Genomic DNA, 18,602 nt, shown 5'->3' on the forward strand with positions numbered 1-18,602 from the left:
CCCATAAGAAATTTCTGGGCCTAATAAAAAGCAAAAAATAAAGTAAAAATCTATTGTTTACCAAATAAAAAATAAGGAAAAAAAAAACTAGATAAAAATTAATACAAAATTAAACTAAACCTAATATTGTGGGCCCAATAAAAAGCAAAAAATAAAGCAAAAATCTATTGTTTACCAAATAAAAAATAAGGAAAAAAAAAAAACTAGATAAAAATTAATACAAAATTAAACTAAACCTAATATTTACAATATATATATATATATATATATATATATATATATATATATATATATATAAATAAAAAATAAAGGAAAAAAAACTAAATAAAAATTAATACAAAACAAAACAAAACCTAATATTTACAATACACATTTTAAAAAAAAATATCATTAAAAAAAAAAATTCTTGCTGCCTTCTATCGAGCTCATGCGCCTTTACTTGCTGCCTTCTATCGAGCTCAATGTTAAAGTTGCATCTGCAAAGGGGTTCAAAAAATTGATTATCAAAAAATATTTGTTCCACTTTCCAAGACTAGGGGGCTATCATCAACTCGGGAAATCGAGCACAATTCACCCAAACTATATAACATAAATGTGCTTATCTAGATGGAGAACAAAAGAAGAAAATTATTAAAAATAATCACCAAATGAGCTATAAATAAAGCTGCCGTCTGTCCAAATATAAAGACAATTAAAAAAAAATTAAAAAAAAAAATAATAATAATAAAAGGGACTTAAGCTGCGATCCTCAAAATTTTAATTTTTCCTTCTGTCCAAAGCACCACAAAATGCAAGAGGGAACAATCTTTCACACGGTAACGACACTCAAAATTACCACCAGTTTGTTCTAAATTCTTTTCTTAAGATTTCAAAGTTTTTAAATATATATATTTTAATTAATATAATAAAAATAACTAACTTGATCAGTGGGCCTTAAAAAAGAAAAGATTGTGATGGGCTGAATTTTCAAAAAAGTGTATTATGGAGTGATGGACTTCTTTAAGAAGTTCCTTCTTAAGGGTATGGATAGTAGTTTCAATAGAAGAGTTATTCTCATTGAAATGATTTTTTCCCTAGTAAGTGTATTGTATCTCAAAAGCACATAATTTCAATTATGAACAATGTTTCACCAAATGATTTTCATATATGCCGCCACTTAGTTGCCAATGTTAAACAGGAAGGTTAAGAAAACTAAAATCATAATATATCTCCAACCTCAAATTTTGAAAAATTAGACACTACAAAATAAGCAAGATAAGCTAACCTGTAGTTACTCCACGCAACGTTGTTTCTTGGACATTAATCAACTCATCAAACGACCAACCAACCTGTAATTAAAACATCAACCAATGAATTGCAAAATGAAAGATAATCCAAAAGGTCATTCCTCATAAATTATGCTCGAAGTATACGCACACTTCACCCATCAAAAAAAAGCAACGCTCTTAATAGATTTTGAGGCCAGGGCGACACACTTTTTTTCTTTTGTAAGAGGGCGACACACTTGGGTCATTTTAATTCTAAATCATTCTTCTTGCTTTTTGCACAAAGGACTTGCAAAATTCACCTTTGTTTAGAGAACTAGTGGGAAGGCATGTTGTGTTTGATAGTAAAAAATATATCTATATAATCAAAAAATACATCTATGTAATAATTAACATTAAAAACTCAATGTCATACATAAAAATTATTTCCCAGCAAAATTTAATATCTAAATTCTTAGATATGTGATCTGATAGGAAAACATCAGAGAAGTGATTAGATATAATGTACAACAAAAAGAATTCTATGTAAGAGTTAATCTCAATGGTGCGCACATATTTTAACTACAAAACCAAGCATATGGTTTTGTTCATAATCTACTAATATAGGAAGAAAAATTAATACTCAATATAGTAAAAATTTATTTCTTTATGCGACATTTGTTAATCTCAAGTGCAGCTCCAAAAAATACCACTTTCCAAACTCATTCTGAAAACATAAATTTATTCATTTCCATTTGGGTGCGTCATGAAGAAGAAATATTAAACCTATGACCTAGTCCTTGGTGAACTTCAAGCTCGATAATGAACTCGTGTTCAGAAAAGTAACATTATCTGCGATGCCATCCTATTACCAGTAAACTAAAGTTATGACAACCTCATATTTTGGATAGAAATAGATCAACAAAAACAAAACAACTCTCCCATCAGTTACAAGGAAAAGGAATGACACACATATTTAACTTATGAAATTGAACAACCTTGTTCTCACAAAATTGAGCAAGCAATCATTCACCTACTCTACAACAATTTTTTTGATAAGTACTACATAAACGGTAATTGAGCAACCTTATTAACATGCTTGCAAAACTGAAAATCTGTAGTTCACCCTAGAGCTTATGTTAACAAAAATATGAAAACAATTGTTGTGTTGGAAGAAATTTGTAGCTTAGAAGATAGTAATAAAATTCCTAGAAAAAAAGATAAATTTCTATCTTCGTAGCTTTTTAAGACGTTAAAAAAGCTTAAACCAGGCAACAAAAAATAATCAACAATCAACAATCTAGCACCAAAATGTTTGGCAAGAGCCTTTGCTAGTATCCTGATATATCTTTGAACCTACATAAATTCCATTTTGCATATAATGACTCACCAAGGATTAATAAGGGAAAAACTACACACACACACACACACACACACATATATATAGGTAATATTAAGACACTAATTTGAAGTAGATCAACAAAAAAATTCAATATTACTATAGGAGAGAGAGAGAGAGAGAGAGAGAGAGAGTAGTATTCAGTTATATGGTGCTGATTATTTTACCAGTGGCTTAAACTAAACGGTAAACACTAATATTCTAGAGTCTTGACAACATGACACATTGCCACAAAGGATAAAAAAATCCTTGCCTAGCAGACCTTGATTTGTCTGGAGTGGATTATACCAAAGCAATGTATATGTCTATTTTTCTCTAATATAGAAACATGAAAGCTGACTCTAGAAAGTCAAATAAAATTAAGGTAAATTGAACTTTCCCACCCTAAACAATAGGGTCATTTGCAATGTCCACTGTATAAATTTAAAAAATATGATTAACTTTCACATGCTTACTCGCGAGCACCGGAAAATAAAAGAAAAATAAGCATGTGATACCATGAAATGTGATAAGTATGTGAATTTAAGTTTAAGTATAGGGAATATTAAAGAAACTTTAGGAAGAGAGATATTGCAATAGACCCCATAGTCTAGGGGGTTGATTTCTCACATTTAAAGTTTAGGGGAGATTAACTGACTTCATTGTTAACAAAAAAAAAATGCAATTTACACAATTAAAATCTCTCATGAGAACCAGTTAGCCAACATAAATGAGACAGGTCAAAACCAAAAAATTTGTACAATCCAAGACAAGTCAGAGAGGGAAGAGGTCCTTCTACAAGTCTAAGATTGGGCTTATTGATTACTTTCGTAAGAAAAAACATTTAGAGGGATACAGTTGGATTCCACACAAGAGCAAGAGAGATGCAAATTCAATCATAAAGTTTTCTGTCCTTAAATATGATGAATGTAGGCAACGCTTCTATTTTGTATTTATCATCAATGCTAGGATACTTCTTAGTGTCAATTTTCACCATCTATATCTTATACTCCAGCTAAGTATCGACTTCGTTGAGGATGGGATCCATGAATTGACAAAGACCACATGCAAACCATACCTAGGGTTACTCATTCTTCCGATTAAATTTAAATATGATCCTACTCAATTTTGCTATTCTAGAGATTACCAAGGACATGGAATTATTCCTAAACTAAAGGCCACACCCCTCTCAATAGGGTATAAGGTGAACAATAGGAATTTGCTTCACGAATGAAAGATTACTTACAAGACAAACATAAATCTAGACAATTACGATAAAATGCTTATAAAGTTTTTCAGCAAGATGATCCCGCACGTTATGGCTTAAGGTGATAACATAGGCTTACAAAATAGTCAGAGACATCATAGCAGTTAGCAAAATCTGAAAAAAGATAGGAAGCGAAAAAAATAAACAGAAGTAGGGAAGAACCAAACAAGTGGCATAAAAGTCAACCAGTACAGGTTTGCCAGAGTTATCAAAGGAGGAACATGTTAGATTCTTGGCTTTGACCTACATAAAAGATTTTTTTTTTTATAAGTGACCTATATAAAAGAATTTGTCAATGAAAATGATGATAATTTTTTAAGAAGAGCCTTTTAAACTTAGTATTACATAGGTTGCAAGCAAATGTTCAAGCAAACAACACAATACTACAACTGACGCTACTTTCAATAATTTTCTAAGCTATAAACATACTTACCCTCATGAATTTCTCCAATTGTAATATCCATGTCACTTCAACTTACTTTTCCAATATATTTTCGACAGTTGGGAGAGGACCAGTTTACCCTGCATCAAGGTATATAGAATCAAATAAATTTAGGAGCCTTTAAGGCAATATTTAACCAATATAGTGCAGAATAAAAAAGACATCAAGTTCAACTACTTCCTTGCAAAACAATCAGCAAGAGCCATCTTCAAAGAAGAAGGAACATTTATCAACATACTACAGGATAAGGCATCTAAAGATGCAAATTAAAACATACTTGAATAATTGATATGGTACTCTAATCATAATTTAAAAAAATATTAGGTGCTGCATATCACATGGAATTGTAGAGTCAAGTAATGAAACAATGAGCAGAGAAAATGATGAAGTAATCATTCTAATATATGCTCTAAAACTAAAAAGGAGAACAGATTACGAGGAAGAGAGAAAAGAAGGAGCATACCTTTATAGCCATCCTTGAGACACAAACCCAGCTCCTCAAATGATTCATCAAATTGCTCCTAATAGATCTGTTCAGTAGCCACCAAATACTACCCGGCTATAGGACACGTAATCTATAACATTTTTTAATTTAAAAAAAAAAAGGCTAAAGAAATTTTAAGGAATTTTAATTGTCAAAATTGAAAACTAAGTGATTGATTTTATTTTTCCCTTAACTTTATTAAACAAAACTGAATACACACAAATTTCATCACATACCATTACATAACGTTGGACTTCCTCCATCCCATTTGCCTTTTCTCGTGCTTCTATGTCTTGGCTTGCTGTCTTCAGAGTTTTGATCAATTGGAAGCTTATTTATTATTAACGTCATATTGCACCTGCAAAAGGCTTAGACATCAAAACAGGGGTCTATGACTCTCTTTTCCAAATGATTAGACTTAGAAATCATAGACATCGGCTGAATAATAGACCTATTGCTTAGGGCAAAAAGTCAAATATATATTTTTTTTTTCTCAACAACTTTGGTGGCATTTGTCCAACTTTCTCCGTTAGTCTATAACCACGCATGCCTAGTTTCTTCAAAATTCGTTATTGGCTTTGTTCTCTATTCTAGTTTATCTTCTAATATCAAATGCGGCTAAAGTTTCATAGATAAAAATTATAATAATTCTACTGTAGGTATATTATAAACGAGAGAAAGAGAACTAGCTCTATCCATATAAATATTGTTACAATTAAACTGTATTTGAAACCTTACAAACCTATCTCCTTTAAATTTAAAGTACATGCATATGTACTGATTGTCCAGGTATATCTATTTGTATTAAATTAATATACAAAAAATAATAATAATAATAATAAACACATGGTTGTACAATATGCGTTTGCGACGTATTTGCAACGTGCAATTAATCTGAGTAAAGTTCTCCTACGCTATAAAAAAAAATAAATAAAAAAAATAAACGAATATCACATAAAAAATAAAAAATAAAAATAAAATAAAAAGCAAATTCAAACGTTACTTCCATTGAATTTCATACCACCGTTTGTACTGCATGGAGGCTCAAGCTCTCAGGAGATCGGAATCCGCCATCCGCCTGGATGATGATGATGATGATGATGATGAAGAAGCTGTCTCCACCTCTTACAACACAAGTCGTTTACCACCAATGTCAGATCGCTGCTGCAAAAGGTTTCCAGAAACCGAATATAATTGTTTCTTTCTCGGGAGCAAAGAAAAATATTTATTCTAGTTCCAAGCAATACGACAATGGTGGTAGATTTGATATGATAGATCCGACATAGACAAATCTGGTTTAGGCAAAGTGGTGCAGCAATGATGGAAAGACTGTGGCAGACCGGAGGAAACGGAGGGGCGTCAACCTTGCTAAGGTATTAATTAGGCTAATATACAATTAGGGGGACTGTCGCGGATATATACTTGCTAACTCTTCCGAACTTAGAAAGCCTCCAACAAACCACGACGTATAGAACCAAGAGAAAGAGAGAGCAAGAACCAAGAGAACGAGAGAGCAAGAACCAAGAGAATTCATGCAGAAAAAATACCCTAAATGAGCAAGAGAGAGAATTCGTGCAGAAAAAATACCCTAAAAATTGCCACCACGTATAGCACCAAGAGACAGAGCAAGAGGATTGATGCAGAAAAAATACGCAAGAGAATTGTGCAGGAAAAATACCTTAAACGAGCAACAGAAGCTATGCAGAAAAAATACCCTTAAAATTGCCATTATTGCTTATATTTTTTACTTTTCTTCTCTCCTGTTTTCTTTTTTGGCAATCACTGACTAGTTTCTATTGGCCTGTTGTGATTCTCGCCTTTCTATGGTAATGTTGCACTTTTGCTTTTGCTTTCTTTTCTTTTTTTTCTTTTCTTTTCTTCTTCTTTTTAACTCTTTTTTGGGAAATCACCGGCTATTTTCTATTGGCCTGTTGTCCGAGAGATTCTCGGGTAATGTTTCACTTTTGCTTTTGCTTTTGCTTTTTATTTTTTTTTTAATTCTTCTCGTTTCTTTACAACCTTTTGACAATAATGAAGGTGTCGGTGATGTGCTTTTTTTTTTATGGAGCTGTAAAAATGAAGGTACTGTTGAGAGTACAAATAATTGTTTTTTTTTTTTTTTCCTTTCGATTTCTGTGCTACCAAGTTCCCTTGTTTTTAAACGGGATATATAATTCACTCTTACACAAAACAAAAAAAAAAAAGGGATAGAATTCACAAGTTGAAGTTGACTAGTCAATGCTGCCCATTCCGTTAAAGTAATCCCAGTACCACCTATTCCAGCTAATCCCGTTATCAAAGCCATCAACCACCTAACCTTCACAACTAAGCTGTCAATCCCGTTATGTGATCATCTTTATTTTGCTGTGCATCAATTTCGCTTAGGAAAAAACAAAAAAACAAAAAAAAAATTTGATTATACAATTTATACTGAAGAAAGTGAAGCTGTATCTTAACTTAGGTCATGATTATTCATGACCGTTTTTCAAGTATATATATATATATATTTAGTCTATTAAAAAAAAAATCAAATGTTATATATATTGTCATACATATTATCATATTATTTAAATCACTAGCATAATTAAAATGTAACAAATTAAAACTTTGACCGCATAATAAATCCTTATTATTTTACTTAAAAATAAAAATGAAGGACTTAATCCATTATCACTAACCATAACGAGTCCTAAATTGGACTAGGAGTAAAAATAAAAAGCAAAGTTGAGTAGAAAAGATTGTTAAACCTTGATGGGGGAATATGGAGTTAATTAGAAGTAATTTTCCCTGCACTAACTACTCCAAAATGTGCTTCATAATTTCATTCATTGTGTCTATTGAACCATTTGAAGATTCAAACAAAAATGATCCGGATAAGGATCCACACGGTTGCAACAAGAATAAGAAGTCAAACCAATAATAAGATAGAAGAAGATGAGGAGAACGAGAATTCAAATGTTATTGATGCATTTTCAAATATACTTGTAGATGCCTATCCATAAATATGAAAACGACACTCCCATAATCTTATGGTGGGATTTCAAATAAAAACCAATTTCTTTAGTGTCTAATAGTACTAACGTATAATAATTGGAAAAATAAAATAAAAAATTTACCTCAAATCCATTTTCTAGGCTTTTGCCCCATATCTAGAAGACACAGTCGCTTATGAATTATGATCCTTTATCAATCAATTTCCTATTTTTTGTTTTCAAATTCTTCAGGTCCTTTCTGTTTTATTTTTTTAATTCCTTGTAACCCTTTACCTATCTACTTAAAGAAAAAAAATAATGATTGTAGTTAGACTAAAAGTTTGCAAGACACAATTCGTACTAAAGGCCATTTTTGTTCACAAGATGGCATGCATCACGAGCCTCAATGTTATAAGATTGCCATGCTTCATTCATTTATTTCGGTGTCTTTCCCAAGGACCTCATAATAGATTTGTCACTCTCAATATGGAGAGAGTAGGAGAAAAAAGGAGTGGGTAATAGATGATGAAAAAACAAAATTTTTATGATAACAGGTAAATAGATGATGAAAAAACAATGAACCTGTAAAGATGCTCTCCTCGAAATCCCAACCATTTGCACGCTTCACGATGAGAATTCTCCCAGGCAAACATTTTTACGAATACCCAGTCACTGGTTCCTGCTAATGGATCAAACTAGTTTGTCAAAAACATTAAGCAAAATGTCGGTGCATGTATCAGATCCGATATGTATCTTATAAAGAAGCCAAAAAATAAAAAAAATAAAAAACAAAATGAGCTTTTCTCTTCAAAATTAAAGCGCTTAATAGGCATAATCGACCATTTTAAAAAAAATAAAACTATGTTGCTTGATCGACAATTAGGTTACTGGGTTCTTCTGTAGATTTCTTTGTTCAGCTAGATTAGTTTAGTATATGCCATGTACGACTGATCAATTAAATATCGGGTGATAGTAAGTTGAACGAGGAACATTTGAAATCAAGAAAAAATCTAAATGATTTAATTGTCAAAATAAAAAAACTAAGGAATTAAATTATAATCGCAAAAGAACCTAAACTGATTTCAAGTTCTATTTTTATTTTTTATTTTCTCAACATTGTTGGTGTATTTGTCCAACTTTATCGGTTCGTCTATAACATTTGTAACCAATGCATCTCTAGTGTATGAGCAACAATTCGTTAATGGCTTTGTTCTCTATTATATGGATTCATTATCTTCTTCTATTATCAAATGTAGGTGATGTTTCACCCAACAAAATTGTAACCATTCTTCCCCTTCTGGTAATTATATTATATTCTTCGCGAGAAAGAGAACTTAGATCTATCTTATGTATCACTGTTTGGTACGATTAAATGAAATTGGTACTATTTGTGACTTTGTAAAACCTATCACCCACATTAAATTTAAAGTATATACATATAGACCGAAGGATTGACCAGGTATATCTATATGTATTAAATTAGGAACAAAACCAAATACAAATACAAACACATAACTTTGGTTGAATTTCATACCGTTTGTGCAGAGACTCTAAGGTTCATCCTTTATCGTTTATGGCCAGAGATTAGATCCGGATGCCATCATCCACCCACAACCAACGTCAGATCAGAGCTGCAAAAGGTTTTTGATTTACTAAATAAAGAAATAAAAATAGATAGTTTCAGTCTGACACACAAAGTTTAGTCAAATCTGGTTTAAAGCAAAACTGTGCGCATGGTGAGGGAGTTCCGATGAAAGACTGCAACACAGACTGGAGGGGAAAAGGAGGCGGCTGACCTCACCATCAAGGTGTTTAGGCTTAGGGTTCTATAATGATGATATTGATGAATATAAGAAAAAATCTTGCGTTTCGAACTCCAAGTCTCCAACTCTTACACGCACCGCACGCTTCCAACAAATCACGTGTCTTCTCCGACACTGACAGGTAGACAGTTTTGTTTTTTTATTTCTTGTTTTCTTTTTGCTTTTTTTTATTCTTTTTTCTTTTATATTTTAACCACTTAAGGTAAAAACAAAAATTACATGATTGTTTACCGCTATTTCGTGGCATCCAGTCATCTGGGTCCACGTATGACGCATAAAGTAATTAATTTATTTATTTGGACGTTTCCCTACCTGGAGGTAGAGGTGGAGGGGGAAGAAGTAGGCCGTAGGCGTTGCCGTCGACCACCATCGGAAGTCTCAAAAACTGTATCGGTATGCCGTTTCCATGAGCAAGCCATCGGCCATGCGCCGTGCTAGTCAAACCCCAGCTTAGTCTAGACAGACAAATTCACAGAAAGTAAGAGAGGTTCTTCACAGAGTGCTATATATACTATTATAAATCATCTATCTTTACTCCCACTATAGTTTTTTTAAAAGATATCTTGATTTAATAACCCCTCTCAACCCCCCATAAATTAACTTTACTCCCACTAGTCTATAATTTTTTTTATATCTATCTTGGTTTAATGCCCACGCACAACCAGTTGTAAGGGGCAGCGACATTATTGGCCGGGCAAGCAGAGAGGATTATTTTGAGTTTCAGATCTCAGACTTTTATAGTTGCAGAGATTAGGTTAAGAACGAAGAAGACAATTAAAACGGTGCGTTTCAGATCTCATTCAACCGTCATTTCATTAAATTAAATTAAAGCCTTTAAAGGGTCATTGAAACGCAACGTTTCATTAAAGGACCTATTCAACGTGAATTGTGAGTCTTGTGACTTTTACTTTTTTTTTTTTTTTTTTTTTTGGTTAAAAATTACCTTGAATCAAAGTATATTAGCTACCGTAAAAAAAAAATAAATAAATAAAGCAAAATAAAAAACAAAAATAACACAGAGTCAGATTATACATATAAACAAGTTAAAAATGTTGAGATTTCATAATTTACAAAATTTGAACAAGTTCAAGAATATATGAGTGCCACAACGATTTCAGTCTTTCAATTTGAGATTTGCAAATTTGAATTAGTCAAATTTTTCTTATAAGGTATTTAATAATTCAAATCAACTGCTTGGATTTTTTTTTTTTTTGAGGCACAGTAAAAGAATGCCTAGAACAAAAGCAAAAAGTTATTATTATTATTTTTTTATATATACAATTTCTCCTTTCTTGAAAAGCAAATGGCTCTGTAATCTTTTATAAAAAATAAAAAATTGGGAGGTGAAATGTAATTTTAAGGATTATATGGGCATTTAAAAATAAAAAAATAAAATAAAAATAAAAAAAGTTTGGGAAAACACGGTGGTTAGGCCCAAGTTATCTAACCAAACATTTTTAAAAATGTAATTTAAAAAAATATGACGTCGTTTTAATTTAGCATTTAGCATGGTTCAAATTAAGATTGTTTACTTATTTTGTTACTTATATTTTTCTAATTAATTTTTGTTTAATTTTATTTTTTAATCTTGACCCCTAATCAAAACTCTTGCGCGCTCCGCCACCGTATAGAACTACGTACACGTCACAGAGAGCAAAAGACTTACCGGAGATCATATGCAACAGCAAGAACGAAGCTGGCAGGTAGGGCATGAACAAAGCCGGTAGCCTGTATGGAAAAACGAACGCCTGCAGGGATAATATATGCTCGCTTCAACTATGCTGCATACCTTTGTTTTCTTCCTTTATACCCTTTCTTTTCTGGCAATCAGCTTTTCTTCTTCTTCTTCTTCTTTTTGTTCTTCTTCTCTTTCCCTAGCTTCTCTTGCACATGAATCTCTCGCGTTTCAGTGGTAAGGGTTGTTGTTTCTTCACAGCCTTTTGCTTTTTTTATTTTTCTCGGTGTTTCTTCATCCAAACAAGTAAATATGAAAGTACTACTTGTTTTTTTTTTTTTAAAGTATTGTTGCTTTCACCCACCACGGTCTATTGTATTTATGAGATCGTATGTATATATTGTTCCTTTTCTGTTCCGTTGTAATACGTCTTCTTGTTTAAAACAACAATGCATAATCACTTTGGAGATTCTCTTCTTGTTTTTTGGTACGTAGATGCCGTATAATTTACAAGTTAAAGTTGACTTGTCAAGGCTGCCACGTGGTCCCCCAGTACCACCTATTGCAGCTAAAGAAATTATCGAGCTGCTGCACGTTTTAACCCACACCGAGGGGTGGGGGGCCCATCCTGAATTTGGAACTACCCGCCCGACAAAGGCGTGAATTGCCACTAGGCAATCCACTAATAAGCCCCCCTTAGTGGAAATCCAGTAATCCACTAGGCAATCCACAGAGTAAAAGCGTGGATTGCCTATTAGATTGCCTATTAGATTGCATAGCAGTCTTTTTTTTTTTTTTTTTTCTCTCTTTATCAATCCGGCCAACCAAAAAAAAAAAAAATTGGTTTATATTTTTTCTAATCTGTTGGATTTGCAGGGAGGATACATACAACTTACAAGAAGTCTTGAAAAAAAAAAAACAAATGGTTAGGATAATAAATGATAAGATAAGAACAAAATCTACGGTGGTCCATAAATTTTTATTTTGTCTATATTCTTATTTTAGACATCATTGTCATTAAAGAGGTGACCAAATTTATTATTAAATATGTAAAATTATTTACACAAAATTTATATTTTCAAAAAGAATAATAAAGAATGTGAAGCTGTATATATAGTTATTGTGTCTTAACTGCTTTCCGTGTCAAAGTTTCAAACTTAACACTAGAATTGAATGATGAGTTTAACCCAACGCTGCCTAGTTCCTACATTAAAAGCACCTCCAACCAAATTTCCTACAATAATTAATTCATCGCTGTAACATTAAAACCACTTCCAACCACCCCTTGCAATTTGGTGAAAAGCGTTTTTTTTTTTTTTTGGCAAGTAGGTGAATAGCATTTAAAATTATGATCAGAAGTGTTGCACTTTTTTTTCTTTTATTTTTTTAATCTATTATTAAATTTACCCAAGCTTTAGATAAATTATGATCATCTCCAATTTAAATAAATTAAAAAATATTCAATAAGTTATATTTTAGTGATATTTTTGTTCCCTAAAAAAATAAAAGAACAAAACTACCCATTAAATATAAGTAATTAAATATTCTTCAATTCACTTAAAATGATCCAGTTCTGCTTTGAAGGCCTAGAGTTTGGTTGAAGTTAATATAATGCCAACTATTATAAAGATTTATTAATTCAGGGTAAAAATAAAGCTTAGTTGGATACAGTGCTAAGATTTACTTAGTTACTAGCATGTGCAGAGGTTGTGGTTAGATAGTACCTCTATGATATTACTAATATTGATTCTTCTTCTCTTTCTTCTTGGTTTTTTTTAAAAAAAAATTACTGATATGGATTTGTCTTGCTAATAGTGTCCTAATTTAAGAATTATAATTATTTCAAATTGTATGCAAGGAGGTGTGTTTTTAAATAAACCACATTTTTAATGTCAATTTACGATTTTATCAAAGAATTAATTGCAATTTAAAATTACATTTTCAAATTGCAGATTTTGAAACTAATATTTTTCTTTTTTAAGTTACACATCTTAAAACCGTAAAACTAAACCGACTACAACTCTCTTTGTTTTACGTTTGTTTCTCGTTTAATCCATTTTGTGAAGTGGGTGCAAACTTTAAAATAAGCTTGGCGTCAAGTTCCATGCCTTATTTAAATAATTTGGTTTATAAAAAGTTTAGATCTGGAATAATATTTTGACTCGCCAGCAATATTGGATCACACTATTGTCATTTTTCGAGTACTTTCAGTTTCATGCTTCCTTTGATTCTTTCGAACCTTTACCAGGACCCGTTTGGGATCCAACCGGACCAACCCATGACCCCACAGAGACTAGCCCTTGACCTGTCCAAGATCCTATTGGGACCCCACAGGGACCCAACGTCGGAAAGTATTTATTGTAATTTTTCGTACACGTCAAATACTATAAAATATTTTTCAGGAAATTATTTTTCAATAAATTTTTATGTTGAAAATATTTTCTGATGGAAAGCATCGAAACAAACAGAGCCTAAGTTTAAGTAATTCTTTTAGTCATAATTAGATCAAAATATAACAAGGTTAGAATGAACACAGTTACACATGTGTCATGTTAGCTTTGATTAATTTCTAATTGCAATCATCTACGTGATTAGAATGCTAACCAACATCAACGTGGGCATGACTTCATGTATCATGCATCTCCAAGGCCAGCTTGATAAATGTTGAGACCTAAGATTATGGATGAATACAGGGGGAGAGCACGTAGAGGCCATGGCCACCCCCAACTCTCAAAACTTTTTTTTTTTTGTTTTCTTTTTGAAGTCAAAACTTATATAAATATATATAGTGACTAATATATATTATGTTGAGTTTGAAAATTTAAGTTCGGTCCTTATGAACTCAACCGTTTTTCTTTTTTTTTTCTTTTTTCTTGTTTTTTAAAAAATAAAAAATAAAAATTTAACTCAGCCATTTTATGACCTATTATAATTAACCAAATTTCATTTAAAAACTCATAAAATGACACAATCTTAGCAAGAGTCGGCTCGATACATTTTGGAGCCTAAGGCCAAAAATGTTAGTGAGGCCTTCATTAAATTTAAACATTAAATAATAATATTTAGGGGAAAATGCAAAATCAGTCCATGTGGTTACCTAATTTGCAATTAACTCATTGCGGTATCAAAATGAACTTAAAGGCCCTTAGGTATACCAAAAAAATAATTTAATCCCTACAGTCAACTTTCGTTCACTGACTTAACAGATTCTGATAGCGTGAAATGTTAGAGCCAATAAAATTATGATACTTGTCCTATTTAAATTAGTATCACACTACCGGAATATGTAAATTAGTTGATAGAATTTGACTGTAAGGACTAAATTGTCTTTTGGCATACTTCAAGCACGTTTGAGTTCATTTTGATACCACATGAAGCTAATTGTAAATAAGCTAAACCACAATGACTAATTTCGCATTTTTTCCTAATGTTTAATTTAATATTATATTTTTATTTAAAAGGCATTATTCTCATTTTTTGAAATGCAAAATTACTTATTAAGGTTTTATATTCAAGTTTTTCTAACATCTCATTTTTTTTAATCACTAATTAGATATGAAATGATTTTAAGGATTTGAACAATTAGTTGTTGAAAAATAATAAAATTGGAGGGAAAAAAAAAAGATTTCAAATTTGAATAAGATACTTGAATAGATAAATAGAGAGAAAAAATAGAAACTTATAAATATGAGTTTGTAATTGAAAACAATATTTAAAGACATTTCATATTCTTAACATTTAATTTTTTTTAAGGTTGAAATCTAATCATCAATTCATATTTTGTGCACGAAAGCAATCTATGTCTCAGACTCTCATGTTAGATAGAGAAAAACAAGTCCCCTATGAACCAAGAGGTAGCTCAATCGGTTGGGACCACGCTTAATAAAGCGAAAATCACTAATTCAAATCCCCCTTCTTGTGCGGATATGTCAAAAACAAAAAAAAAGGATAGAGAAGAAAAAAAAAAAAAGCATATCTCATGCAAATTGCAATAACTATCCATTTGCCAATAAGGACTTGGTATCATAATTTATTGCTAATTAGTTGTCATTGTAAATTACAAGGGGGATCTTTGATTACACGTCACAATGCCCAAAATATCTCTACATTCAACATGAGAATTTTATTTAAGAATGACTTTGATGTTAATATATTATTTGATTTTCTTATTTAATGTTTTCAATTATTATAATACTTGTTTCATGTTGGAGATTTTAAAGCCCCAATTTACCATAAATTTGGGCATTAACTAAATAATAGTGGCGGTAATTAAAGCTTCAAATATTTTCTTTTATGGAAAAAAATCTTCATTAATATTTATTAATTATGGGCCTTATTAAATTGAGGGCCTAAGGCAGCCACCTAATCCACTGCTGGCCAGCCCTAATCTTAGCCCTTTAGCAACGCATCAATATTTTATTTGTTGTTATTTCGCATATCATCATTTTATTGGTGCTGACGTGGCATACTAATAGAACCCATCAAGTGTTTTGACGAAGTTTGACTGTAGACATTAAATTGTTATTTTGGCTCATCCCGAGAACCTCTTAATTATTTTTTATACCATAGAGATCGATTTGTAATTTAGGTCAATCATTTTGACTTATTTTGCATTTATCCTTGAGTTAATTGATTGCATACTAATTCAAATGAAAAGGCGGAAGTGGCCATTTTACGAGATTTTTCACGATCTAAGTAATGTTATGAATTATTAATTGAAGTCAGAAATGGTGCTATGCCAAAATTTTCACCATTTAACTTGAAAATAATGAAATTTACTTGGTATAATTGTTCAAATTTCTAAAGAATTGTGCCTTTAATTATACTGGGAGCAGACGAGCAGTTACTCTTGAACTTGACTATGTTGAGCGGTTACCCTTTTTTGTAAATTATATTTGAGTATATTAACGCTTTTAGTAGTTTTATTCTTATTGTTTTTTTATATTCAATCTTTTAATAGTAAATTTATTTTAGATTTATTCTGCTTTTATATGCTTCTTAATTTGAGATCTTAAAATTTATTTTGTCACAACAAACTGTTTATTATTTCCTCCTATTTGTGCACAGCTTTGTGCCACGTTTCCTAATGAAAATCTAGGGTCAAATATAGTCTTATGTCTGAGCAAAAGCTAACAGAACCGTCCTAGTGATTCCCATGAAACATGCTTATGACTGCCACATGGAGATTCCTTTTTGGTCGAATGAATTTCAATCTCATTCAAATGAAATTGTACAGATTTGAAATTCAAAGATTAAAAGCATAAAATTTAACATTCTCGCAAGCAAATAAGTTGCACCATGCTCTATTTATTTACACCATAATTTTATTTTACTTTAATTTCTACTTTCCTTTCGTATTATTGGGGAGAAAATCAATTAGAGTTCATTTTTCTTTAACCAACTCATTTTGAGACCCATGAACTTTAAACTAAAAGCGAGTTTCTTCGAGGCAAGTGGCGGAGCCACATGCTATGGCCCCCCCAATAAATTTTTTTTTGAAAAAAAAAATTAAATAGGATTAATATTAATTTATTGAGATTTTTTTTTTCCTAAATAGCCTAAATAGGCCCCTCCATTCTCCTTAAAGCTCATTTGTTTTTTTATAAATAGGGCCCAATGCATCGTAGCTGGCCCCTCCATATTAAAAAAATAAAATAAAAATAGTTTATGTTTCTTTTGGGCCTTTGGCGGCTGCATGGTTTGATATAATTTATTAAAAAAAATTTGTTTTCCCCCATTCTCATAATCTCAATTTCACGCATCTTCCTCATCTCTCTCTCCGGCTCTCCCCCTTAGTGACTCAGTCTCTCTCATTTCTCAAGTCTGCAGAGTGCAGACTGTCTCAATCGCTCTCTCTCTCTCTCACTCTCAGTCTCTCACAGTCACAAGTAGTAGTGCCAACATGTTACATTTATAATATATTAATTTGAGCACATATTTATGAACTTTTACATATATTTTTTTGTGATGCATATATTGTGTGAATTACCAAATTTTCAATGTGAATAAAAAAATGTTAGGACGCAAAAAATAAAAATTTTAGGACTCAACTTTTTTTTTTTTACGGCCCCTACATTCTAAAACGTCTGGCTCCGCCATTGTATCGAGGCCCTTCATTAGAGTGCAGATGACAAGCATTGATGGAGACTCAAACTAACCTCATTGAACATGGAGATGTTTCATGCGAACCAGAGAAGGTTCATTGTTACCAAACCATGAGTGGACTAAACCAAGTCAGCCACGCAAGACAAACCATTTCGCTACATCCAACTAGCAGTACGAAAGAACCATACGGTGTGCCATGCCTCGCTCACCCAATCCCTAACTAAAGTGAAAGCAAATGTCCAATAAGGGAAAGCACTTGTGTATTCGTAGCAGTATAGTGTCAAATCAAAACTACCTCTATCATAGAGAGTATGGAAACTGCCCTGCATAGTACGAAACTGCCCTGCATAGTACGACCGATGGGCTCACCCCTGTGAAGACCATACTAGGTCAATCCCAATGGCCCACGTGTCAATATCTTGTTGATGAGGGATGGCCCAGATCTCAATCATGATGGACGGTGGACAAGGGAGCGTAACGGTGGACTATAGGAGAACATGACTTTAGTAGCTCTTTGACCATTTTTTGTATGTACATATAAAAGAGGGCTAATTCAGCCCTAGTGAGGGAGATTTTTTGTAAGGAAGAACTTGAGAAAGAATCTTCAATGAAAGATAGATAAAATTAAACTTGTGTCCGTGTTCCATGATTGTTCCTTAATTAGCATTTTATTATTTCTTTGGCTCGTGTGTTATAATAAACACACATTATTTTTCTTACGCGAGGTGAACACTGAATTCTTCCAAAAATCTGCAAAATAAATAAAAATTTGCCATTCCTTTTATCAATGAAAAATCACCAATTACAATAATAAAGTCACTAGGAAATTTTCATCAAGGGGAAGAAATCCCTTTGGCGAAAAATCATGTGTGTATATACGAGTGAAAGACAAAATTAACGAGTAATCACAATTAATAATTCATATTATCCTCGTTCAAAAATAATTCATATTCTCCTTACTTACGTTTAACTCTATATGGTTTAATTTTATTTTTATCATTTTTTTATATCCAAAATCCATATTAGTCTCGTGCAACCATCCGCGGGACGGCAAATTTCTCAAAAGAAAAAGAAAAGAAAAGAAAAAATACATATATATATATATATATATATATGGGATTGCACAATGTTTAGAAGTCATTAAAAATTTAAAGCAAATGCATGACAATATCTTTTTCTAAACTACCTTTGCCAACTGCCTTTGGCTCAAAT

General features: G+C 31.8%; 1 long non-coding RNA gene across 5 annotated transcripts; it reads right to left on the reverse strand.

The window, feature by feature from the left end:
• Positions 1 to 311: 311 nt before the first annotated feature.
• Positions 312 to 11,591, reverse strand: LOC132177096 (uncharacterized). Of its 5 annotated transcripts, none has more exons than XR_009439737.1 (10): positions 11,277 to 11,591; positions 9,923 to 10,065; positions 9,322 to 9,418; positions 8,370 to 8,482; positions 5,837 to 5,976; positions 5,052 to 5,173; positions 4,795 to 4,861; positions 4,323 to 4,411; positions 1,265 to 1,328; positions 312 to 476 (listed from the first exon to the last, which is right to left on the reverse strand). It is a non-coding gene; the product is annotated as an uncharacterized LOC132177096 (long non-coding RNA). The 5 variants fall into 5 exon arrangements; XR_009439735.1 differs by having other exon boundaries at positions 4,795 to 4,906; positions 5,837 to 5,979; XR_009439734.1 differs by having other exon boundaries at positions 5,837 to 5,979; positions 8,370 to 8,466; positions 11,277 to 11,589.
• Between the last annotated feature and the right edge of the window lie 7,011 nt (positions 11,592 to 18,602).

The sequence above is a fragment of the Corylus avellana genome, chromosome ca4 (genome assembly GCF_901000735.1).
Source record: "Corylus avellana chromosome ca4, CavTom2PMs-1.0".
Lineage (NCBI taxonomy): Eukaryota > Viridiplantae > Streptophyta > Magnoliopsida > Fagales > Betulaceae > Corylus > Corylus avellana.